At 35.8% G+C, this 27,382-nt stretch overlaps 1 protein-coding gene across 1 annotated transcript in view; it reads left to right on the top strand.

The window, feature by feature from the left end:
- Nucleotides 1–27,382, top strand: part of RIT2 (Ras like without CAAX 2) — a 568,015-nt gene that overhangs the window by 490,839 nt on the left and 49,794 nt on the right.

The raw sequence follows: 27,382 nt of genomic DNA, 5'->3' as shown, positions 1-27,382 counted from the left end.
AGCACTGAGTCCAAACTGCTGGACTAAGAGAGAATCTCAGGTCCCAGGGAATATTAATCAGTGTGACCTCTCCCATAGAGAGGTCTCTCTCATCTAGGCACCATGAGCCAGTTCCACCCAACTGCCTGCAAATTCCAGTGCTGGACGCCTCAGGAAAAACAACCAACAAGACAGGAACACAGACCCACACATTAAAAAAATGAGATGACAATAAATATGTTACAGACAAAGGAGCAAGGTAAAAACTCCAAGACCAAATAAATGAAGAGGAAATAGGGAAAGTACCTGAAAAAGAATTCAAAATAATGATAGTAAAGATGATCCAAAATCTATGAAAAAAAATAGAGGCACAGATAAATTACAAGAAATGTTTAACAAAGACATAGAAGAACTAAAGAAAAAACAGAGATGAACAACACAAGAACTGAAATGAAAAATACACTGGAAGAAATCAAGAGCAGAATGACTAAGGCAGAAAAACAAATAAGTGAGCTGGAAGATAGAATCATGGAAATAACTGTCAAGGAGCAGAATAAAGAAAAAAGAATGAAAAGAAATGAAGATAGTCTCAGGGACCTGTGGGGCAATATTAAATTCACCAACATTTGAATTACAGTGGTCCCAGAAGAAGAAGAGAAAGACAAAGGTTCTGAGAAAATATTTGAAGAGATTGTAGTCTAAAACTTCCCTAACATGGGAAAGGAAATAGCCACCGAAGTCCAGGAAGCACTGGGAGCCCCACAGAGCACAAACCCAAGGAGAAACATGCCAACACATATTATTCAAACTAACAAAAATTAAATTCAAAGAAAAAATATTAAAAGCAGCAAGGGAAAAGCAACAAATAACATACAAGGGAATCCCCATAAAGTTATCAGCTGATTTTTCAGCAGAAATTCTGCAGGCCAGAAGGGAGTGTCAGGATATATTTAAAGTGATGAAAGGGAAAAACCTACAAACAAGATTGATCTAGTCAGCAAGGATCTCATTCAGATACAATGGAGAAATCAAAAGTTTTGCAGACAAGCAAAAGCTAAGCGAATTCAGCACCACCAAACCAGCTTTACAACAGATGCTAAAGGAAATTCTCTGGGTGAGAAACACAAGAGAAGAAAAAGACCTACAAAAACGACAATTACGAATATGGTAATAGGAACATACATATTGATAATTACCTTAAATGTAAATGGATTAAATACTCCTACAAAAAGAAACAGACTGCCTGAATGGATACAAAAACAAGACCCATATATATACTGTCTACAAGAGACCCACTTCAGACCTAGGCACACATACGGACTGAAAGTGAGGGAATGGAAAAAGATATTCCCTGCAAATGGAAATCAAAAGAAAGATGGAGTAGCAATAATCATATCACATAAAATAGACTTTAAAATAAAGACTAGTACAAGAGACAAGGAAGGACAAGACATACTGATAAAGGGATCAATCCAAGAAGAAGATATAACAATTATAAATATTTGTGCACCCAACATATGAACACCTCAATACATAAGACAAATGCTAACAGCCAAAAAATGGGAAATTAACAGTAACACAATAATAGTGGGGGACTTTAACACTCCACTTACACCATGGACAGATCATCTAGACAGAAAGTTAATGAAGAAACACAAGCTTTAAATGGCACAATAGACCAGATAGACTTAATTGATATTTATAGGACATTCCATCTGAAAGCAGCAGAATACACTTTCTTCTCAAGTGCAAACAGAATATTCTCCAGGATAGATCACATATTGGGTCACAAATCAAGCCTTGGTGTATTTAAGAAAATTGAAATCATATCAAGTATCATTTCCAACCACAACACTATGAGATTAGAAATCAATTAAAGGAAAAAAAAAGTGTAAAAAACACAAAAACATGGAAGCTAAACAGTGTGCTCCTAAATAACCAAGAGATCACTGAAAAAATCAAAGAGGATATAAAAAAAAATACATAGAAACAAATGACAATGAAAACACAATGACCCAAAACCTATGGGATGCAGCAAAAGCAACTCTAAGAGGGAAGTTTATAGGAATTCAATCTCACCTCAAGAGAGGACGAAGTCAAGATGGCAGACTAGGAGGACGTGGAGTTCGTGTCTCTGCACAACTAGGGAACCAACCAGTCACTGATGGGGGACCATGGACACCTAAGGGGATGGGAGGAAACCCCAGAGACCAGGTAGGATGTGGGGGGAAGTGAGTGGGGAGAAGAAGTGGAGGCGGGATGGGACCAGTACCACTGAAGGGCAGCTGGGGGAGGGTAAGTGTTCCCATACCCAGAGGGGGAAAGAGGGGGAGCACTGGGAGAGCAGAGGACCAGAAGGGAGGTGGCAAGCATTTCCCCTGCCCACTTGGGTCCCAGGGAGCCTGCTGAGATCCTGGGCCTGATCCTCTGCCCACTGAGGCACCCTCCAGTTGCGTGGGCCCTGAGAGAATGGGAGGGAGGGAAGGGGGAGCAAAAGTAAAAGCTGGACTGATTGGCCAGCACTCCTGAGGGGTGACTGGTGTAGGGAAGGAGTTCTCACACCCAGTGGGGCCCATTCACAGTTAGGGGTTCAGCGGTGACAGGGGAGACACTCCGGGGTGTGGAGGAATGGAAGAAGATGTGGCTACTGTTTTCCCTGCCCACTTGGGCACCAGGGAGACTGTTGGGCTCCCGAGCCTAATCCCCACCCTTGGAGGCTACCCCCAGCAGCAGTGCAGAGCCTAACCTCTGCCTCTACATTCCCACCCAGGTCCCTACCTCTACAAGCAGCACTACAAGAGACACCTCTGAGCCCCCTCCAGCAGTGCTAGGCCTAAACCCTGCCCAGACATTCACATCCAGGGCCTTCCACCAAACTCCAGAACTCCATGACCCATATGCCTCCTCAGGCCATGCTGCCTTTCCCCCACCCCACAGGACCTAAGCTTCAACCCCACCCGATGCTTAAACGTTGCCCCACCCAGGCCCCGCCCACAAGGCCTTTTCCAGCTGTGCAGGCTGCACTTCATGCTTAAATGTCACCCCTGCCTAGGCCCCACCCCCACCCTAAACCCCACCCTCTCCTAAGTTACACCCCCCACCAAAGCTCCACCTCCCCATCCAAGGACTTTTCTGGCCTTTTTTTTCCTTCTTCTTTTAGGATGTGGTTCTGTTTTAGCTTGTTTTTTTAAATTCATTTATATTTTTATTTTTCTAAGAAATCTTTTATTTTTTAATTTTATTTTATTCTTTATACCTTGTTATTGTTCTGCTCTTTTTGGCTTGTTCTTTTTTTTTTTTCTTTCTTTTCTCTGTTGTGGTTCTGTTTTATCTTGTTGTAGTTGTTTCAATTGTAGCTTTATTTTTCCTAATATATATTTTAATCTTTCTAATTTTATTTTATTTTTTATTCTCCGTTATTGTACTGCTTCTGTTTTTTTCTTTTCTTTTGCCAAGCCACGTGGCTTGTGGGACCTTGGTTCCCCGGCTGGGAGTTGAGTCTGAGCTTCTGTGATGGGCGTGACGAATCCAACCCACTGGTTCTCTCTAAGAGAGAACCTCAGATACCAGGGAATATTAATCAGAGTGAGGCCTCCTGGAGGTCCTCATCTCAGCACCAAGACTCAGCTCTACCCAACGGCCTTCAAACTCCAGTGCTGGACACCTCTGGTGAAACAACCAGTAAGACAGGAACACAGTCCGACACATCAAAAAAAAAAAAAAAATGAAATAACAAAAAATATGTTACAGATGAAGAAGCAAGGTAAAAACCTACAAGACCAAATAAATGAAGAGGAAAGAGGCAACCTACTTGAAAAAGAATTCAGAGTAATGATAGTAAAGATGATCCAAAATCTTGGAAACAGAGTGGAGAAAATACAAGAAACCTTTAACAAGGACTTAGGAGAATTAAAGAGCAAACAAACAGTGATGAACAACAAAAAAACTAAAATTAAAAATACTCTAGAAGGAATCAATAGCAGAATAACTGAGGCAGAAGAAAAGATAAGTGAGCTGGAAGATAAAATGGTGGAAATAACTGCCATGGAGCAGAATTAAAAAAAAGAATGAAAAGAATTGAGGACATTCTCAGAGACCTCTGGGACAACATTAAGCACACCAACATTTGAATTATAGGGGTCCCAGAAGAAGAGAAAAGAAATGTTCTGAGAAAATATTTGAAGAGATTACTGTTGAAAACTTCTTTAATATGGGAAAAGAAATATCCACCCAAGACCAGGAAGCACAGAGAGTCCCACACAAGATGAACGTTAAGAGAAACACACCAAGACACATATTAAACAAACTAACAAAAATTATATTCAAAGAAAAAATATTAAAAGCAGGAAAGGCAAAGCAATCTCACCTCAAGAAACAAGAAAAATCTCAAAAAAACAATCTAACCGTACACATAAAGCAACTAGAGAAGGAAGAACAAAGAAAACCCAAAGTTAGTATAAAGAAAGAAATCATAAAGATCAGAGCAGAAATAAATGAAATAGAAACAAAGACAATAGCAAATATCAATAAAAATAAAAGATGGTTCTTTGAGAAGATAAACAAAATTGATAAACTTTTAGCCAGACTCATCAAGGAAAAGAGGAAAAGGAATCAAATCAATAAAATTCAAAATGAAAAAGGAGAAATTACAACAGATACCACAGAAATACAAAGCATCATAAGAGACTACTACAAGCAACTATATGCCAATAAAATGGACAACCTGGAAGAAATGGACAAATTCTTAGAAAGGTACAACCTTCTGAGATTGAACCAGGAAGAAATAGAAAATATGAACAGACCAACCACAAGTAATGAAATTGAAACCGATTAAAATCTTCCAAACAACAAATGTCCAACACCTGATGGATTCACAGGTAAATTCTATCAAACATGTAGAGAAGAGCTAAAACTCATCCTTCTCAAACTCTTCCAAAAACTTGCAGAGTAAGGAACACTCCCAAACTCATTCTACGAGGCCACCATTACCCTGATATCAAAACCAGACAAAGATATTACAAAAAAAGAAAATTACAAACCAATATCACTAATGAATATATATACAAAAATCCTCAGCAACATACTAGCAAACAGAATCCAACAACATATTAAGAGGATCATAGACCATGATCAAGTGGGATTTTTCTCAGGGATGCAAGGCTTCTTCAATATATGCAAATCAAACTGTCTGATACAACATATTAACAAGTTGAAGAATAAAAACTATATAATATTCTCAATAGATGCAAAAAAAGTTTTTGACAAAATTCAACACACATTTATGATGAAAACTCTCCAGAAAGTGGGCATTGAGGGAACCTACCTCAACATAAAAAAGGCCATATACAACAAACGTCATTCTCAATGGTGAAAAACTGAAAGCATTTCCTCTAAGATCAGGAACAAGACAAGGATGCATGGTCTCACCACTATTATTCAACATACTTTTGGAAGTCCTTGCCACAGCAATCAGAGAAGAAAAAGAAATAAAAGGAATACAAATTGGAAAAGAAGAAGTAAAATGGTTACTATTTGCAGATGACATGATACTATACATAGAAAAACCTAAGGATACCACCAGGAAACTCTTAGAGCTAATGAGTGAATTTGGTAAAGTTGCAGGATACAAAAGTAATGTACAGAAATCACTTACATTCCCATACACTAAGAATGAAAGATCCAAAAGAGAAATTAAGGAAACAACCCCATTCACCATCGCAACAAAACAATACAATACATAGGAATAAACCTATCTAAGTAGGTAAAAGACCTGTATGCAGAAGACTATAAGACACTGATGAAAGAAATCAAAGATGACACAAAAAGATGGAGAGATACACCATGTTGTTGGGTTCGAAGAATCAATATTGTGAAAATGACTACACTACCCAGAGCAATCTACAGATGCAGTGCAATTCCTATCAAATTACCAGTGACATTTTTTACAGAACTAGAACAAAAAATCTTAAAATTTGTATGGAGACAAAAAAAACTCCAAATAGCCACACCGATCTTGAGGAAAAAAAATGGAGCTGGAGTAATCAGGCTCCCTGACTTCAGACTATACTACAAAGCTACAGTAATCAAGACAATATCATACTGGCACAAAAATAGAAATATAGATCAATGGAACAGGATTGAAAGCACAGAAATAAACACACACACCTATGGTTAACTAATCTATGACAAAGAAGGCAAGGATATACAATGGAGAAAAGCCAGCCTCTTCAATAAATGGTGCTGGGAAAACAGGACAGCTACATTTAAAAGAATGAAATTAGAACACAACCTAACACCATTCACAAAAATAAACTGAAAATGGATTAAAGATCTAAATGTAAGGCCAGACACTATAAAACTCTTTGAGGAAAACATAGGAAGAACACTCTTTGACATAAACCACAGCAAGATCTTGTTTGACCCACCTCCTAGAGTAATGGAAATAAAAACAAAAATAAACAAATGGGACTTAAAGAAACTTAGAAGCTTTTGAACAGCAAAGGAAATCATAACCAAGATGAAAAGACAACCCTTAGAATGGGAGAAAGTATTTGCAAAGGAATCAACAGTCAAAGGATTAATCTCCAAAATATATAAACAGGCCATGCAGCTCAATATCAATAAAACAAACAACCCAATCAAAAAATGGTCAGAAGATCTAAATAGACATTTCTCCAAAGAAGACATACAGATACCAAGAGGCACATGAAAAGCTGCTCAACATCACTAATTATTAGAGAAATGCAAATCAAAACTACAATGAGGTATCACCTCACACCAGTTCGAATGGCCATCATAAAAAAATCTACAAGCAATAAATGCTGGAGAGGGTGGGGAGGAAAGGGAACCCTCTTGCACTGTTGGTGGGCATGTAAATTGATACAGCTACTATGGAGAACAGTATGTAGGTTCCTTAAAAAAACTAAAAATAGAACTACCCTATAACCCAGCAATCCCACTACTGTGCACATACCCTGAGAATACCATAATTCAAAAAGAAACATGCACCCCAATGTTTATTGCAGCACTATTTACAATAGCTGAGTCATGGAATCAACCTATATGTCTATTGACAGATAAATGGATAAAGAGGATATGGTACATATATACAATGCAATATTACTCAGCCATAAAAAAGAACAAAATTGGGTCATTTGTAGAGACGTGGATGGAGTTAGAGACTGTCATACAGAGTGAAGTAAGTCAGAAAAAGAAAAATATCGTATATTAACGCATACATGTGGAATCTAGAAAAATGTTTTGCAAGGCAGAAATAGGGAACAAATGTATGGACACCAAGAGGGGAAGCAGGGGGTGGGGGGTGGGGGGTGGGATGAATTGGGAGATTGGCATAGACATATATACACTAAGATGTATAAAATAGATAACTAATAGGAACCTGCTGTATAACACAGGTAACTCTATTTCACTTCGCCGTACAGTAGAAACTAACACAACATTGTAAAACAACTATAACCCAATGAAAGAAAAAAAAAGTACTGAAAAAGAAGTTACAACTGACACCACAGAAATATAAAGCATCTTAAGAGACTACCACAAGCAACTATACACAAATAAAATGGACAACCTAGAAGAAATAGATAATTTCTTAGAAGGGTACAATCTCCCAAGGATGAATCAGGAAGAGATATAAAATATTAATAGACCAATTATAATTACTGAAATTGAATGTGTAATTTAAAAACCCCCAACAAAAAAGTCCATGTTCAAATGGTTTCACAGGTAAATTCTACCAAACATTTAGAGTAATCACCTATTCATCTGAAACCATTCTTAAAAAATTGCAGAGAAAAGAACACTTCTGAACTCTTTGTATGAGACCACCATCACTCTGATAACAAAACCAGACAATGATATCACAAAAAGGAAAATTATAGGTCAATAACATTGCTGAACATAGATGCAAAAAGCCTCAAACAAATACTAACAAACCGAATCCAACAATATATTAAAAAGATCATACACCATGATCAAGTGAGATTTATCCCAGGAATGTAAGAATTTTTCAATATCCACAAATCAATCCATATGATATATCACATTAAAAAATTGAAGAATAAAAAACATGATCATCTCAATACAGCAAGTCCCCTACATACAAACCTTCATGTGAACTTTCAAAGATGTGAACGTGCATTCACATGTCCAATCATGGAAGTTAGTTCACATGTCTGGTGTACATTGTCATGTGCGTACAGCCTCTACAAGTGGTTGTGCTTTAGTGTACTTTACTGTACAGTATTGTATAGAGTACAGTAGTACAATATCTTTATTACAAGCCCAGGATGTACAGAAGCAAGCATAAAGTAGCAGTGATGTAGCTGGTACTGCTAAGAAGCACCAGCTGTTGTACTGTACTACTGTACTTTTTGAGGTACTGTACTGTAAGATGAAAATATTTTCTTTATTTTTTGTGCTTGTTTTTTATTTATTTGTTTTATGTAATATTTTTATGTATTATTTGAAAAGTATTATAAACCTATTACAGTGCAGTACTATATAGCCAATTGTGTTAGTTGGGTACCTAGGATAACTTTGTCAGACTTAAGAACAAATTGGACTTATGACGTGCTCTCAGAATGGAACTCATTTGTGTGTAGGGGACTTACTCTATATCATCTCATATGATCATCTCAATAAAAACCATATAATCATTTTGATAAAATTCAACATCCACTTAAGATAAAAACTCTCCAGAAAGTGGACATAGAGGGACTATACCTCAACATAATAAAGGCCATATATGGCAAGCTGACAGTTAACATCATACTCAGTAGTGAAAAGCTGAAGGCATTACTTCTAACTAAGATCAGGTACAAGACAAGGATGCCCACTCTTTCTACTTTAAGGCAACACAATATTGGAAGCCCTAGCCACAGCAATCAGAGAGGAAAAAGAAATAAAATGAATCTAAATTGGAAAAGAAGAAGTAAAACTGTCACTGTTTACAGATATGATACTATATGGAGAAAATCCTAAAGATGCTACTAGAAAACTACTAGAGCTTATCAATGAATTTGTTAAAGTCACAATATACAAAGTTAATATACAGTAATCCGTTGCATTTCTAAACACTGACAATGAAATATCAAAAAGAGAAATTAAGGAAACAATCCCATTTAACATCACATCATAAAGAATAGAATGCCTAGGAATAAACCAACTTAAGGAGGCAAAAGACCTATATTCTGGAAACTATAAGATGTTGTTGAAACTAGTTGAAGACAACACAAACAGATGGAAGGATATACTATGTTCTTGGACTGGAAGAATCAATATTGTTAAAATAACCATACCCAAGGCAATCTACAGATTCAATGAAATCTCTATCAAATTACCAATGTAATTTCTCACAGAGCTGGAACAAAAGATTTTAAAATTTGTTTAGAAACACAAAAAACCCTGGATAGTCAAAACAATCTTGAGAAAGAGGAACAGAGCTAGAGGAATCAGGCTCCCTAACTTCAGACTATACCTCAAAGCTACAGTAACCAAACAATGTGTTGCTGGAAGAAAAGTAGACACATAGATCAATGGAACAGTCTAGAAAGCACCAAAATAAACTGGCACACCTATGATGAATTAATCTATGACAAAGGAGGCAAGCATATACAGTGGAGAAAAGATTGTTTCTTTAATAATTGGTGTTGGTAAAACTGGACAGCAAATGTAAAACAATGAGGTTAGAACATTCCCTCACACTGTATACAAAAATAAACACCAAATGGATTAAAGACCTAAATATAAGACTGGATGCTCTAAAACTCCTAGAGGAAAACATAGGCAGAACACTCTTTGACATAAATCACAGCAATCTTTCTTTATATCCATCTTCTAAAGTAATGGAAACAAAAGCAAAATAAATGTGACATAATTGAACTTAAAAGCTTTTTCACAGAAAAGGAAACCATAAAATTAAAAAGCAACCTACAGATTGGGAGAAAATGTTTGCAAACAATGAAACAAACAAGGGATTAATTTCCTAAATATAAAAATGGCTTATACAGCTCAATATCAATAAAACAAAAACCCAATCAAAAAAAGGGCAGAAGACCTAAATAGACATTTCTTCAAAGAAGACATACAGATGGGCAACAGGCACTTAGATAGATGTACAACATCACTAATTACTAGAGAAATACAAATCAAAACTACAATGAGACACCACCTCACACTTACCAGAATGGTCATCATCAAAAAATCTACAAATAATAAGTGCTGAAGAAGGTGTGGGAAAAAGGGAACCCTCCTAACACTGTTGGTAAGAATGTAAATTGGTGCAGCCACTATGGAGAACTGTATGGAGGTTCTTTAAACACTAATAATAGAGTTACCATATGATCATGCAATCCCATGCCTGGGTATATATCTGGAAAAGACAAAAATTGTAATTCAAAAAGATGCAAGTACCCCAATATTCATAGCAACACTATTTATAATACAACAGCCAAGACATGGAGGCAATCTAAATATCCATCAACAGATGAATGGATAAAGAAGATATGTTGTGTGTATATATATGTATATATATGTATGTATACATATGTGTATATATGTATGTGTGTGTGTATATATTATATATATATATATAATATATACACACAATGGAATATTACTCAGCTGTAAACAAAAATTGAAATTCTGCCAATTGCCACAACATGGGTGGACCTAGAGATTATCATACTAAGTGAAGTAAATATCATATGATATCACTTGTATGTGAAGTCTAAAAAAGGTGATACAAATGAACTTATTTACAAAACAGAAATAGGCTCACAGACATAGAAAACAAACTTAATGTTACCAAATGGGAAAGGGTGGGGGAGGGATAGAGTGGAAATTTGGGATTAACAGATACTACTATATATAAAAGAGATAAATAACAAGGACCTACTGTATAACACAGGCAACTATATTCAATAACTCGTAATAACATATAATGGAAAAGAATCTGAAGAAGACAATATATTCTTGTTCAGATTCTTTTCTATTGTAGGTTATTACAAGTTACTGAATATATATTTGTATATATATGTATGTATATATAAATACATTTATAATATATATAATATATAGTATTAATATATAATGTATAATCATTTTGCTCTACACCTGAAACATTGTAAATCACTTATACTTCAAGTTATTTAATTAATTAAAATAATCAATATATTATTTTATTTAATAGATGTTTTAAAAATCTACAGCTACATTTAAAATTATAAGCAAATATGTAACTCAGTTTATAAATTCAAACTTCTTTTGTGTCTTCTCATTTGAAACTTGGGCAGTCTCTTATATTTGATCAATTATAGCTACTTATTTAATAATACATAGCTAGGAAATGACGGAGAAGGGATTCAAGCGTAGGTCTGTTTCAAAGCAGTTTCTATGTTCTATAAATTACATTGTTAAAATTTTGTACAACTTCCTAAGAATACTAAGATAGGGCTTCCCTGGTGGCGCAGTGGTTGCGAGTCTGCCTGCCAATGCAGGGGCCACGGGCTCGAGCCCTGGTCTGGGAGGATCCCACGTGCCGCGGAGCACCTGCGCCCGTGAGCCACAATTACTGAGCCTGCGCGTCTGGAGCCTGTGCTCCGCAAGGAGAGGCCGCGATAGTGAGAGGCCCGTGCACCGCGATGAAGAGTGGTCCCCGCTTGCCACAACTAGAGAAAGCCCTCGCACAGAAACGAAGACCCAACACAGCCATAAGTAAATAAAAAAACAAATACTTAAAAAAAAAAAAAGTAAAAGTCTATTAATTAAAAAAAAAAAAAATACTAAGATAATTCAAAGTGTTGTCAAATCTAAGTTCATTTGCCTGATGCACAGTGAGGCTAAACAAACTGAAATGTTAGAGATTTGAGCCGAAAAAGATTTATTGCAAGGGCCAAGCAAAGAGAACAGGAGGCTCTTGCTCAAAAGACCTGAACTTCCTGATGGTTTTCAGGGAAGTGATTTAAAGGCAAAATTTGAAGTGAGGGCTGCAGGGTGTGTGACTTTCTTCTGATTGGCTGGTGGCGAGGTACAGGGTGGTATTCCACGAACCTTGTGCTCATCCCGAAGTTACCATTCTCTACTTAGATGGGGACCTTAGTTCCCGTATAAGAACTCAAAGATATATTGTTATGTATATCCCTTGAGAAGAAACTAGGACTCTGCTTTACCTATGCACTATTGTTTCCTGACTGCTTTCCCTTTGTTTCTGCATTTACTCACTTCCCTAATTAGTAGCTGTTTGAATCTGCCCTTTGGAACTCAGGGAGTGTCTAGGAGGCTGAAGCATTTTTCTTACAAACAAGAAATGGGGGACACAGAGGGACTTTTGTACCCGGGGGGTCCCCACAGGGTACTGTTCAGTTTCAAAAGGAGATTAGTGGTTACTGAAGTATTTGAGACAGTCTTAGTGATAGTGTAAGAACTGAGTATTGAAAGATAGTTAGGATTTTTATTGACAGAAAAAGCATTGTAATCAGAATGAGTGTCAAAAATAAAGTCGTTCCATTCCTAAAAATTTCTCCTATTAAAAAAAATTATCGGGGCTTCCCTGGTGGCGCAGTGGTTGAGAATCTGCCTGCCAATGCAGGGGACACGGGTTCAAGCCCTGGTCTGGGAAGATCCCACATGCCACGGAGCAACTAGGCCCGTGAGCCACAACTACTGAGCCTGCGCGTCTGGAGCCTGTGCTCCGCAACAAGGGAGGCCGCGAGAGTGAGAAGCCCGCGCACCGCGATGAGGAGTGGCCCCCGCTTGCCACAACTAGAGAAAGCCCTCGCACAGAAACGAAGACCCAACACAGCCAAAAATAAAAATAAAAAAAAAAAAAAAAAATTATCTGCTTTGGTAGATTAATAGTAATACTCATATATTATTATTACTTCTAAAAATGCCTTACACTTACTAAGAGTTTACAGTCTAGCACCATGCAAACCATATGGAAAAATGGTCTCATTCAATGTATACAAAAAACCTGAGGATTGCTATTGTTCTCATTCTAAGAAAGACAAATTTGAAGCTAATGGGAGATTAAGTAATTTGCCTGAAAGCATAAAGAAAATAGCAGAACAGTGGTACAAACCCAAATATATCTAAATCCACTACCTGAGTTCATAAATTATAGCACTCTGTTGCCTTAGTCTTTCATTCCACTTTAAGGTCAAAAAAATCTTGAGAGAAAAAGAGATTCATGAAGATTGGAATTATCTAGGAAGGTTTTATGCTGGGACTATTGAGTTTGACTTTGGAAGATATGTACAATTTAGATATGCAAAAGGGATATGGGATATATGATAATGTAAATGTAACTATGGATGACCTGTGTATATACAACCATGTTCATACAACTTGACTAGCAAATAAGGAAAACATGATTTGCCATTATTAATTCTTTGGACTTTTCTTGGGCTGAAAGTTTTCCTTGAACAACAAAGAGTACATGGAAGTTAAATTACAATGATTTGTCAAGGGTTCAAGGAACAAATATCCATAATATATTACCCCAAAGAGAGTGATAAACGACCTTGCCCTAAGTGATTTGGCACCTTCCATTGGATTATTAAAATTATAATCTGGCTCTTATATCTCTATATTCTGAATGTTCACAAATAAATTGTTTCTAATGTGAAGTCAGAATTTACAAATATGGTGTCATGTTCTATGAGACTTCCTTGAGATTTGAGAAAATCTAGGAAAAATGAGCTATTGAGTTGCTCTTTACTTCCTCTTCCAGACTCACTAATCACAGTTTCCCATGGAATGCTTTAAGCAAAACTAAATAGTGCTTAATGTAACTATGAATGTAGACATTTCACATGTATGCCTCACTCAGGCTGTGTACTCCATTGTTCTCTCTGTCCAGCCTCTGTAAAATTTTTAGAAATTATAAACTAAAAAAAAAAAAAAAAGAAAATTTTAACTTAAAATAGCAAAAATTTTATTTGTTATTTCAATTGGAAACATAATTTTTATTACCCTTGAAATTAGTGTCCAGAAGTGCATTTAAAATCGCACAGGACAAATGTAATTTGTACCAACCCATGTAAAAATCCTCATTTTATTCTACTCATTTTGACATCCCCTCATTGCTTCTTCCACACCTTTACTCCTAGAATTATCCTTGCCCTCACTTCTCCCTCACCACCCTCTGCTTGTCCATTTCTTCCCACTGATCAATGCCCAGATCAGGTTCCATTTCTTGCCTGAAGACTTCCCTCACCACTCCAGCCCTCACTATCTTCACTTTCCTTTCAGTTTCTTTAGTATTTTGAGTAATATGTACATGTGTTACCAAACTCAGGTTCGGCTGCTCGCTGCTCAAAAGTCAATACTCAAGACAAATGTTGGTTGGAGAGGAAATGTTGCCTTACTCAGGAGGCTGCAACCTGGGCAGAAGGTGAAATCATGTCCAAGAACCAACCCCAAAGATTCTGCTTGACCATGAAAGATTTTAAAGGGAGAAAGGGGAAGCTAATCACAGTTAATCATTTGGGGAGGGGTTCAGAGCCTTCATTATCTTCCAGTGTGTGCAGGCTTTCTTCTGATTATTTGGTGGTGAGGTAACATGGCAGTGGTTCAGGACCCTTGTGCTCAGCCTGAAGTTACTATTCTCCACTTAGGTAGGGGAATTAGTTTCTACAGAAGAACTAAAAAATATTGTTATGTTTATCCCTTGAGGAGGAACCAGGCCTCTGCTTTATTGCTGCATTATTGTTTTTTGATTGCTCCTCCTTTGTTTCTGCATTCCCTCACTTTTCTGATTGGCAACTGTTTGAATCTGCCCTTTGGAACTCAGGGAAGGTCTAGCAGGCTGAATGAAGCCTATTTCCTACAAACAAGAAACAGGGGATACAGAAAGTATTTGCACCCAAGAGAACCCCTTAGGGTCCTGCTAGGTAGGTTTCACATGGATCACAAAATTAATTCTATTTATGGTGTTTGAATCTGCACAGCATTTGCTTGGTAAAGCACTAATATTTAGAACCAAAGAAATAGGACTTAAGTATTTCAAATACAAGCATCTATAGACTTTGTAAGTGCAATCTGAGTTCCTGGAATATCCTGGTTTTTCCACTAGCCTATGCTTGATCATATGTGACTGTATCCATCAATAATTGCCCTCTGTTTTTACCTTTCTGCTGTTTTTGGCTCCTTATTGTTTCCCTTTCCAGGATCCCTAGAAATGATCTTGCCTGTTCTATTTCTATCTCTGACCCTTTACTTTTTTCCCCAGGAGATATAAGATTCCACTCCCCAATGCCTATGCTCTTTTGTCATTGAAGCACTTAGATTTTCTTAGAGGTCATATTGTGCTTACCTTAAAGCCAAAATTGTGAGAGCTTATTTACTTTTCATTTCCTATGACTCACCCTATGAACACTGACCTCCAGAAATTTTAGAATATTTTTAGAACATTTATACCCTGTATTGTGTTTTGTATGCTATTCTTCTGTGTATCTAAATTGTCTTCTGTTTATATAGTACTATTATATTACATATATGTATGTATGTATCTGTCTATCTATGATCTATCTATCATCTATCTTTGAGCTTCTATCATCTGTCAGCTATCTATCATATATCATCTATTACCTAGCCAGCCAGGCAACCATATATATGAATAAATAAGAAATTACATGTGATAAATATCTACATTAAAAAATGGATCATCTTTCTTCTTGTTGTGTGGTGTGACAATTTAGTTAGAGATAACTGAGTAACACATTACATAGTGCTCAAGACTTGGAGTACATCAGGTACTCAAAAAATATTTGTACCCAACAATACATGGACAATAATTTCTAACTGTTAATGTTAGTAATAATCTATAGGGGCAAAAGACATTTTTTGAGCAGCCCAACTTAATGTCTGTTGAATTAATAGTTAAATGATCACCTTCCATACTCCTAGGGCTGATCCAATCATTTGAATTCAGAAAAAAATTCAGTATTGAACATACAAAGAAACTACATTTTGTTGTGTTTCAAAAGATATTGAAAAATTGATGTTTTTTCTGAAAATTAAAGCTAACATTGAATGTATTTGAAAGGTGTTGTAATATTTATTTCATTCACAATTACAAAAGAAAAGCTTACTCATGAGGGGGAAAATGCCAAGAATAGAATAATGCAAAAAAGAGAAAAATTACCCATTGCTCCACAACCAAAAGTCAAACAGTAGAAGTCCATCATTTCTAGCTCTGCCCTGTCAAACCTCTGCTTGCAACTATACCTGGAATGATTTCATTTAAGTTTGCATAACTCTCCTTGACCTTGCTTGTCCTATAGGATGTGTGATAAGAAGTATGTAAATAACTGAAGAACAAAGAGCAAGAGAGAGAGGAGAATCAAGAGAACAGAAATCCCCCCAAATCAGAACTAGTTTATATGCACTAGTACATTTTCATACACAACTATCAACATTTATCAATAATCCAGCTCAATTCTACCATCTCTGATGCCTGAAAATCACAAGGAATATGGTGACAGATGTGTGGAGCATAGGCCTGACCTTCAGAATATCTGCCACTGAGGCTCTCAGGGAAAGATCCAAGAGGCTACTATGGGTGGTGATCAGGCAAAGTAAACAAAATAAAAAGCTCAAAATGCAAAGGCTTTCTCTCCTTTGCTTTCAGTGGAGAGAAGGCACAAATCCACATCTGTCCTCAGTATTATAAAGAAAAACGTTCACTGAGAGCTGATGCTTCTGATCCAGGAATGTAGATATTTAAGCACAGTTTTTAAATAAGTAGGAAAGAGAGAGGTTTGTATTCTTTTGAGATGTAGAAACTGGAAGGAATATGTGGAAAGCACATTTATAGAGTTAATGTTTATTACACCCCACATACCAGAATGCATAAGAACAGAGAAATTCCACAAGTCAGTTAGTCTTCCTCTTTTTATAGCGTGGACATTTATTTCTTTATATATTTGTCATATTTTCTGAATATTTGATTTTTTTCAATTTGAAAACACTTTCACAGATTTTATTTTAGTGAAGTAAACAATAAAGGTAACTTTCAATGTAGGTCAGCCATTTATGAGTTGATAACCTTGATCAAGATATTTACTATGGCTGTGCCTCAGTCACCTTATATGAAAATAAGGATGAAAAGAGTACCACCTAGGGACTTCCCTGGTGGTGCATTGGTTAAGAATTTGTCTGCCAATGCAGGGGACATGGGTTCGAGCCCTGGTCTGGGGAGATCCCACATGCCACAGAGCAACTAAGCCCATGCACAACAACTACTGACCCTGTGCTCTAGAGCCCACAAACCACAACTACAGACCCTGCATGCCACAACTACTGAGGCTGCACACCACAACTACAGAAGCTTGCGTGCCTAGAGCCTGTGCTCCACAAGAGAAGTCACCACAATGAGAAGACCATGCACTGCAAGGAAGAGTAGTCCCCACTCGCTGCAACTAGAGAAAGCCCATGTGCAGTAAGAAAGACCCAATGCAGCCAAAAATAAAAATAAATAAATTTATTAAAAAAATAGTGTACCACCTAAAGTTGTGAGAATTGAATGATAATATATATATATATATATATATATATATATATATATATATATATATATATATAGCATTTAGAACATTACACAAGCCACACCATAAGTGCTCAATAATTTTTGGCTATTTTTAAGTCTCATAACATAGTTAAATCGGCTATTTTCGCCATTTCATGGATGAGGAATCAAAAGTGCATAGACATTAAGTAACCTAGTTAAGGTTACAGACTAGTCAATGGGAAAGTCAGAGGTGCTCTTCACACAATATTAACTTTGGACTCACATAGGTATTAACTAATAATCTTAGTTATACTATTTCCAAATCACAGACTTCTCCCTTCATAGAACCTCTATTACCCTTACTTTTTCACTAACACTTTTGTGTATTTTTATTTCTATTTAACAGGTTATAAGCTCTGAAGGATAAGAATAGTATGTATATTTCTACTACATCTTTCACAGATCCTAATATAATACTGTAAAAGAAAAATTGCAGCAAGCATTTGTTAAAAATGGAAAGGAAGACTTTATTGTCCAGGACTTGAAATCAAGACTACTGCAATAAGGGAGAGTTGAACTCAATTCCACTGAACTAAAACGTAGAAGATTTTTAAATACTGGAGTGAGGTGATGGGAAAAAAAAAAAAAAACTGAAGAATGTTTGATCAGTTTGGTTAGGCCATCTGTGTTTGCTAATTATCACTTATTGAAGTTAGATTCCTACCTTTTCACAGAGATTGGGAGGTAGGAGCCCTATCAGTCTTACTGATTATATTTCCAAGGGATAACTCGCAGGTCCTGAAGAATGATATTCCTGAGTTGTAGAAGATTTACATGTCAAAGAAGTAGAGTATAGATATACAATTGCAAATTTTCTAAAGTAGATGCTCTAATGCTTTATCAATTTATATTTTGGAATCCAAAAAGATATTAGCCAAATATCTTATTTTAACAATGTGTAATAGTTGTATTAATATTTTTTGTGGGGGAGGAGGTTATGCAGAAAATCAAAAATAATTTGTAGTCAGTCAATGAGTTTAATGAATCATAACCAATACCTATTTGGGAGGATTTTTTTTTTCAGGGCTGTAACTGATGGGAAGTCAAATACATTGCTTCTTTGTGTGTGTGTGTGTGTTGTCTTTGCCCATTTTCTGAAGGAAGTGCTCAAAAACATTAAGATGCTCACAAAATAGCTAAGAAAAATACATGCAATACAAAAATAGCTATTTCAATTTAGGCATTTTGAATGTTTAAGTCTATTTGGAGTTTTTAAATTCTAGGACTCAAGAGAAGGGATACAGGCATCAAGTGGGGAGTAAAAGGGCTGGCAATGGTGACTGGAGAGTCACTAGCATGGTGCTGATGATAGAAATTCTATAATTGAATGGCTTCTAAAAATCTGAGGTAACTCCATGTATGGATGTTGCCATTTTTATTTCAAAATATATTTAAAGTGCTCAAGTGTTCATGTGGTCTTTCTTATGTGTCAGTTTTAATCAGTGACAGTGTATTTTAGAAAAGTCCTTATACAAACTTTAGTAGATACACATATATAAGCAATCATTAGTCATCACATGTTAGTATATTTTACAGAGTTAATAGATCAAAAGAAGAGAAGAAATAACTGACAGTAAGATTTCCAAGGGTTAACTAAAATTTTCTGTTCCTTTGATAGATGGAACATCTTCATCTGGAGCTGCCATATTTTTTGTAGAATTTTTTCTTCTGGTGTCACTATGAGAGAGGAAATGAACACATAATTCCTGTTCTGACTGCTGGAGGGAGAAATGCTGACCTAACTAAGGGGCTAATGACATGATTTTAGAGTACATGTATACCTCAGTCTCTTTTTGTGTCCTTTTGTTCTAAAAGCACAGCAGCCAGTCACAGACAGCATTAAGGCTTTTTTTTTTTTTAATTGAATGAAAGATTCTTTAAAATCTATAATGCTTTACAATTTTCAAAAGTTTTACACACAAGATTTTATATAATCCCATAATAACTCTTTTTTTCCCCTTCCCCTAAATTGCTCTCCCCCTTCTCTCTCCCCCTGGGTAACCACTAGTTTGTTCTCTATATCTGTAAGTCTGCTTCATTTTTTGTTTTATTCACCAGTTTGCTGTGTTATTTTAGATTCCACATATAAGTGATAACATTGAGGGCTTTAAATAGAAAATTTCCTGATTGTTGTTGTAAGAGAGATGAAAAAATGTTTTCTTGAAAGCCAATTTGCTAGAGAGGATCAAGAAAAGAAATAGTAGCTTGGTACAACTCTTCTGTATGTATTACTGAAAATTTTATGAAATATTTTTGCATATTTATGATTATTTTATTTTGCAGTTAAGGGTTATATAGTTTATACTGGCTAAGATAGCTATATTTAATGTGTGGATACTAGACTAGAATTTGCTATTATTTCTATATTCTAGCTTTTTATGTATATAGTGAACTTAATCTATTTTTCTTATTGAAATATAGTGGATTTACAATATTGTGCTAGTTTCAGATGCACAGCATAGTGATTTAGTATTTTTGCAGATTATATTCCATTACAGGTTATCACAAGATAATGGGTATAATTCCCAGTGCTATACAATATATCCTTTTTGCTTATCTATTTTTATATATAGTAGTTTGTATTTGTTAATCCCATACCCCTAATTTGCCCCTCACCCTTCCTCTTCCTTTTGGCAACCACAAGTTTGTTTTCTATATCCGTGAGTCTTTTTCTGATTTGCATATACAATTATTTGTATTATTTTTTAGGTTCCACATATTAATGATATCATAGAGTATTTCTCTTTGTTTGACTTATTTCACTGAGCACAATATTCTCTAGGTCCATCTATGTTGCTGCAAATGACACTATTTCATTCCTTTTTATGGCTGAGTAATATTCTACTGTGTATGTGTGTATACACACACACACACCACTTCTTTTACATGTAGATATACAGTTTTCACAACATCACTTATTAAAAAGACAGTCTTTTCTCCATTGTATATTCTTGCATCCTTTGTCACAGATTAATTGACCATAGGCATGTAGATTCATTTCTGGGCCCTCTATTTTGTTCCTTTGATCTATGTGTCTGTTTTTGTGCCAATACCATATAGTTTTGATTACTGTAGCTTCCTAGTACAGTCTGGTCTGGCGGGGGTTATACCTCTAACTCTATTCTTTTTTTCTCAGTGTTCCCTGGCAATCTGGGGACTTTTTGTGGCTCCATATAAATTTTAGGATTATTCACTCTATTCTGTGAAAAATGCCCCAGATATTTTGATGGGGATTGCATTAAATATGTAGATTGTTTTGAATAGTATGGCAATTTTAGCAATATTTATTCTTCCAATCCAAGAGCACAGGATATCTTTCCATTTCTTTGAATCATCTTCAATTTCCTTCATCAGTGTTTTATAGCTTTCAGAGTATAGACCTTTCACCTCCTTAGTATATTCCTAGGCATTTTTTTATGCAATTTAAATGGGATTGTTTTCTTAACTTTCTCTTTCTGATAGTTCATTATTAGTGTATAGGAATTCAACAAATTTCTGCATATTAATCTGTATCCTATGACCTTGCTGAATTCATTTATTCGTGTTAATAGTTTTTGTGTGAAGCTTTAGGATTTTCTATATAGAGTATCATGTAATTTGTAAATACTAACAATTTTACTCCTTCCCTTCCAATTTGTATACATTTTACTTCTTTTTTTATCTGGTTGCTGTGGCTAGGAACTACAATACAATGTCAAATAGAAGCAATAAAAGTAAGCATCCTTGTCTTGTTCCTGAATTTAGTGGAAAGGCTTTCATCCTTGTACCATTGAGTATGATGTTAACTGTGAGTTTTTCATAAATTGCCTTTATTATGTTCAGATATGTTCCATCTATATCTGCTTTGATGAGCATTTTTCTCATAAATTGATGTTGAATTTTGTCAAGTGCTTTTTCTACATCTATTCATATAGTCATGTGATTTTTGTCTTTCCTTTTGTTATTTGCATTGATGATTTGCATATGTTGAATCATCCTTATGATCCTGGAATAAATCTAACTTGATCATGGTGCATGATTCTTTTTATGTATTGTTGGATTTGTTTTGCTAATATTTCGTTGAGAATTTTTGCATCTATATCCATCAGAGCAAGATATTAACCTGTCATTTTTTTTGTAGTGTTTTTGTCCGGTTTTGATACCAGGGTAATGGTGACCTCATAGAATAAATTTGGGAGTGTTCCATCCTCTTCAATTTTTTGGAAGAGCTTGAGAAAGCTAAGTTCTTTATATATTTGGTGAATTCCCCTGTGAAGCTGTTCAGTCCTGGGCTTTTGTTAAGTGGGAGGTTTATTATTATTATTATAGAATAATTTCATTTCAAGTTATAGGTCTGTTCTAATTGTCTGTTTCTTCTTGAATCAGACTTGGCAGGCTTTATGTTTCTAGAAATTTGCCTATTTCTTCTAGGTTGTCCAATTTGTTAGCATATTACTGTTCACAGTATTCTTTTATAACATTTTATATCTCTCTGATATTAGTTGTTATTTCTCCTTTTGTTTCTTTGGGTCCTATCTCTTTTCTTCTTGATGAGCCTGGCTAAAGTTTGATTAATTTTATTTATTAAAAAATGAGTGCTTGATTTTCTTCATCTTTTCTATAGTTTGTTTGTTTCTATTTTAGTTCTTTTCTCCCTGATTTTTATTATTTCCTTCCTACTGCTGACTTTGGGCTTTGTTTTTTTTTTTTTTTTTTTTCTTTCTAATTCTTTTTGGTGGTAGGTTAGGTTGTTTATTTGAGATTTTTCTTGTTTCTTGAGGAAGGGCTGTATCACTATGAACTTCCTGCTTTGAACTGCTTTTGCTGCATCCCATAAATTTTGGAAAGTTATGTTTTAATTTTCATTTGTGTCAAAGTATTTTCTGATTTCCTCTTTGATTTCATCATACCCATTGGTTTTTAGTAGTATGCTTTTTAGTCTCCACATGTTTATTCTTTTCCTCTTATTCTTTCTGTTGTTGATTTCTACTTTCCTACCATTGTTGGAAAAAATGCTTGATATAATTTCTATACTCATAAATTTCTTGCAGCTTTTTTTGTGACTTACTGTGTGATCTATCCTGGAGAAAGTTCCATGTGCACTTGGAAAAACTGTGTATTCTGCTTTTTTTGGATATGACATCCTATAGATATTAATTAAATCCAACTGCTCTATTGTGTCATTTAGGACCTCTGTTGCCTTATTAATTTTCTGTCTGGATGATCTCTCCAGTGAGGTTGGTGGGGTGTTAAAATCTCCTACTATTATTGTATTATTGTCAATTTCTCACTTTATCTCTGTTAATATTTGCTGTATATATTTAGATGTCCCCATATTGGGTTCCTATATGTTAATGACTGTAAGTTTTTTTGTATTGATTCCTTTATCATTATGTAATGCCCTTCTTTATCTTTCATTATAGCCTTTGTGGGGTTTTTTTTGTTTTTTTTTTTTTTATAAATTTAGCCTTTGTTTTAAAGTCTATTTTGTCTCATACGAGTAACTAGAAACCCCTGCTTTCTGGTCGCTCTTATTTGCATGAAATATCTTTTTCCATCTCCTCACTTTCACTCTGTGTGAAAGTTAGTCTCACCCTGAAGTTAGTGTCTTCTTGGCAACATATTGAATAACCTTGTGGGGTCTATTTGGGTTTTTTGTTGTTGTTGTTGTTGTTTTGTTTTGTTTTGTTTTGTTACTTTTTAAAAATTTCAATCAGCCACCCTAAATCTTTTGATTGGAGCATTTAGTCCATTGACACTTACAGTAATTATTGATAGGCATATACTTATTGTCATTTTATTCCTTGTTTTCTAGTTGTTTTTATAGTTCTTCTTTGTTCATTTCTTCTTCTTTTTGTTTCTGCCTTTGTGTTTTGATGATTTTCTTTTGTAGTGTGCTTGAGTTCCTTACATTTTGGTTTTTGTGTATCTATTGTATGTTTTTAATTTGTGGTTACCATGGAGTTCATATATGTTGACCTGTAATTACATCTGCTTACTTTAAACTGATAATCATTCAAGTTCAAACACATTCTAAAAGAGCTACATTTTTTACCCCCTTCCCCCACATTTTGTGAGCTTGATGTCATATTTTAAAGCTGCATGCTTATTCTTTTCCTGTTTATTGTAGTTATAATCACTTTTATAATTTTTGATTGGTTTTTAATCTATGTACTGGCCTATTCAAGTGTCTTTGATCCTTACTATATATTTACTTTTCCTATTGGAATTTTCCCTTTTCTATAGATTCTTACTTCTTTTCCATTTAGAGCAGACCCTTTAACTTTTCTTATAGGGCAGCTTTAGTATTGCTCAATTGTTTTAGTTTTTGCTTGTCTGAGAAATTTTTTCTCTCTCCTTCTATTCTAAATGATAATCTCACTGGGTAGATTATTCTATGTTGCGGGTTTTTCTCTTTCAGGACTTTGAATATATCATGCCACTCCCTTCTGTCCTGCAAAGTTTCTGCAGAGAAAGAAGCTGATTTTTTTTTTATTGGGGTTCTCTTGTATTTGACTCTTTGTTTTTCTCTTCCTACTTTTAGAATTCTCTTTATCTTTAACTTATGCCTTTTAAATTGTTATGTCTTGATGTGAGTCTGTTTGTGTTCATCTTGTTTGGGACCCTCTGTTCTTCCTGTACCTTGATTTCTCTTTCATTCTTTAGGTTTGGGAAGTTTTCAGCCATCACTTTTCAAATACATTTTCCATCTCCTTCTCTCCCTCTTCTCCTTCTGGAACCCCTATAAGGCAAATGTTGGCAAGTTTTATGTTATTCTATAGGTCTCATACATTGTGTTTTTTTTTTTTTTTTCTCTTCCTGTCTGCTGTTCTGATTGGGTGAGTTCCATTATTTTATCTTCCAGATCATTTATGCATTCTTCTGTGTCATTTAGTCTGCTATTCATTGTTTCTAACATGTTTGTTTAACTCAGAAATTGAATTATACATTTTTGATTGGGTCTTCTTTATATTTTCTAGCTCCTTGTTCAAATAATTTGTGCTTAGATTGATTCACTTTCTTAGTTCATTTAGCATTTGTATTACCATCTTTTTAAACTCATTGTCTGATAACCTGATTATCCCTGTTTCATTATCTTTTAATTTATTTTTTATTTTTCATTTATTATTATTTTTATTTTTTTTGAAGTAAAATTGATTTACAATGTGTTTCACTATTTTTTTTCAGAGGTTTTCTCTTTCTCTTAAGAGTAGTTCTTCAGCCTTTTTATTTTACTTAAGTTGCTCTTCTTTATGAATTTAGGTGGAACAGTAATCTATTGTGGTCTTGAAGGGGTGTTATCATGTGAGAGCGTCCCTGTGTAGACTGTGTGTGCCCAGTGCCTTTGGTGTGACAGCTGGGTTTGATGTGGACTACAGCCACATCTTTCCTCAGGATGCACTGGCCACTATCACCTGGATGGGATGTGTGGCTGATATTAGTGGAACTGGAGCCTGAGCAGGGTTGGGAATGGGACTTTTCCTCTGCTCAGTGGCAGCTGCTGTCCTGTCAAGGGCAGGATTTTCTCCCAAGTTGCTTGAGTGAAAGCCCTTAGTTTCAGGCTTGAGTTGGCTCTGTTCCCTGTGTGTGTTCTTTCTCCCTGTTCTGGGGCCTTTGCCCCAAAGGAGGGGAGTGCTTAAGTAAGTGGGGCTCTTGTGCTTACAGAGGTCTGATGTGCTGCCTGTGTTGGCATCTGTGGCTCTATTCAAATGCAGCCTACAGTTGTGTCTTTTTGCCTGTTGTGGTCATCCAAGATCTAATGAAATGTTATGGTGTGGAGTGAACACAGTCAGTGTGTTCACTTGGCTGACACTGAATATTGCAGGATTGTGGTTGTGGGAATTGAAGTGGCTAGGCTTCTGTCAGAAGTCTGGGCTCCTGTGACACTGTTTGATTAATCACAAACAATGGCCATTGCTGTCCCACCTGCGCCATGCTCCAGGCCACTGGGTAGCCTCTGTGCCTTTAGATTGAGTTTTTTCCCCAGCATCTGCCTGCCCTAGATCCAGTGCCAAGCTGTGGGAAGGACTGAGCAGTGCCAGGATGTTCACTCAGCTCGGATTAGGGAGCACAACCAGGTGGCAGCCACTAGGGTAGACCTCTCTCCCCCCCTGTCTGGTGTCAAGCCAGGACCTGTGCACTTCTCCTGAGCGGAGTCTAGGGTTCTCTAGCCTTTCTACCTGTCTCAGTAGTTCTCCAAGCAGCTAAGGGGATTTTCTCCTCCACCTAGGACCCCAGGACTTGGGTGTCCAGTCTGTGGCTCAACCTGCTCACTTTCCAGGGTGAATTTCTATCCATGTGGTCTCCTTTTTCCTCTTAATTCCCTTCCGAGCCACAGGTCCTGACCTAAAGCATTTCTTCCCAATTACATGGAAGTAATTTTTTTCAGCCATGATTTTATAGGATTTCTTCTGCCAGTTTTCAGTTATTTTCCTGTGAAAATTGTTCTACATGTGGATGTATTTTCAGGGGAGGTGAGCTCCACATTCTCTTACTCCACCATCTTGATTCCCTTCCATGAACTTAATCTTATAATTTTTACATAATAATTAGATACTGCTGCTGTCAAGGATATTATTTTAGGAGAAAGTACCCATCCTTTTCAATGGGGTAAATTTTGAAAATTCAATTTCTGTTAATAGAGTATTATATAGAGGGAATAAGACTATGGAGTAAGGCTATGTTTCTAAAATCTCTAACAAATCAGAAATTGTAGGTGACCTCCAGCTAAATGACAATATGAATTTTCCCAATGATTTTCATCATGTTGAACCCTATACTTAGTTCACAGTCAATTTTACTTGACCTAACAGCAACATTTGCCACTGATTACTTTTTTTTTTCCCTTGAAATTTGAAGCTTTTCTCACTTGGCTTCCAGGAGTCCACATTCCCCATATTGTCTTTCTATTTTATTGGCCACTACCTCTAAGTCTCATTTGTTGGCATCCCTTCCTTTTCCTAGTCTGAAAATGTTAGAATTCCTAAGGATTTACTTATTCTCAAACATCCAGGACCATGGCTTAAATGCTGTCTACATGCTGTTGTATCCTATGTTTATGTCTCTAGTCTTACTTTCTCTTTCTTTAAAATCCAGACACATGTTTCCAACTATCAGGTTGATGTCTCTTCTTCTCCATTGGAATAATTAATAAATCATCTCAAACATAAAGATTTCTGAACACAATTTTTAATTTTCCCTACTTCAAAATTTGTCCTTCCATCTCAGGAAATATTGCACCATTCATCCAATTAAGCAGGCCACAAAACTAGTAGCAATATTTTTTTTCTTTCCTTTTCTTATACCCATATGCAATCTGTGGGGCAATGTCTTCAAAGTATATCCCAAATCTGACCATTTTCTGCCAAAGTTTCTACCACCCTGATCCAAACCACTACTGTGTATTTTCAAAACACTTCAGAAAATTCCATCCTGTTTTCTTTTTCCTCTACCTAAGACACCCTAAGGTCTATTCACATACATATTGATCTTTCTGAAAATGTAACTCAGATAATGTCACTCCCCTTCTTAATCCCCTCCCATAGATTCTTGTCACACTTAAGCTCCTTCATAGGACTTATGTGTACTATTTTTTTGTACTGCAACAATTGAGAGTGTAGAATTCTTAGGTTTGAATCTAGATTCTTCTTTGGAACTTTTGAAAAATTGTTAATACTTTCTGAGCCTCATTGCCTTGTCTATAAATGGGCATGATAATAGTAATAGCTCATAAAGTTGTTAGTTTTGAGAATAAAATAAGTTATTTGATAAGAATCCCTTAAACCATCATTTTCTACTTTTGTATAATTTTCAATGAATACAGAGAGTTAGTTT

The sequence above is a fragment of the Eschrichtius robustus genome, chromosome 14 (genome assembly GCF_028021215.1).
Source record: "Eschrichtius robustus isolate mEscRob2 chromosome 14, mEscRob2.pri, whole genome shotgun sequence".
In the NCBI taxonomy this organism is placed as follows: domain Eukaryota; kingdom Metazoa; phylum Chordata; class Mammalia; order Artiodactyla; family Eschrichtiidae; genus Eschrichtius; species Eschrichtius robustus.
The sequence above is the reverse complement of the archived record's forward strand: the minus strand, read 5'-3'. Positions and strand labels throughout refer to the sequence as shown.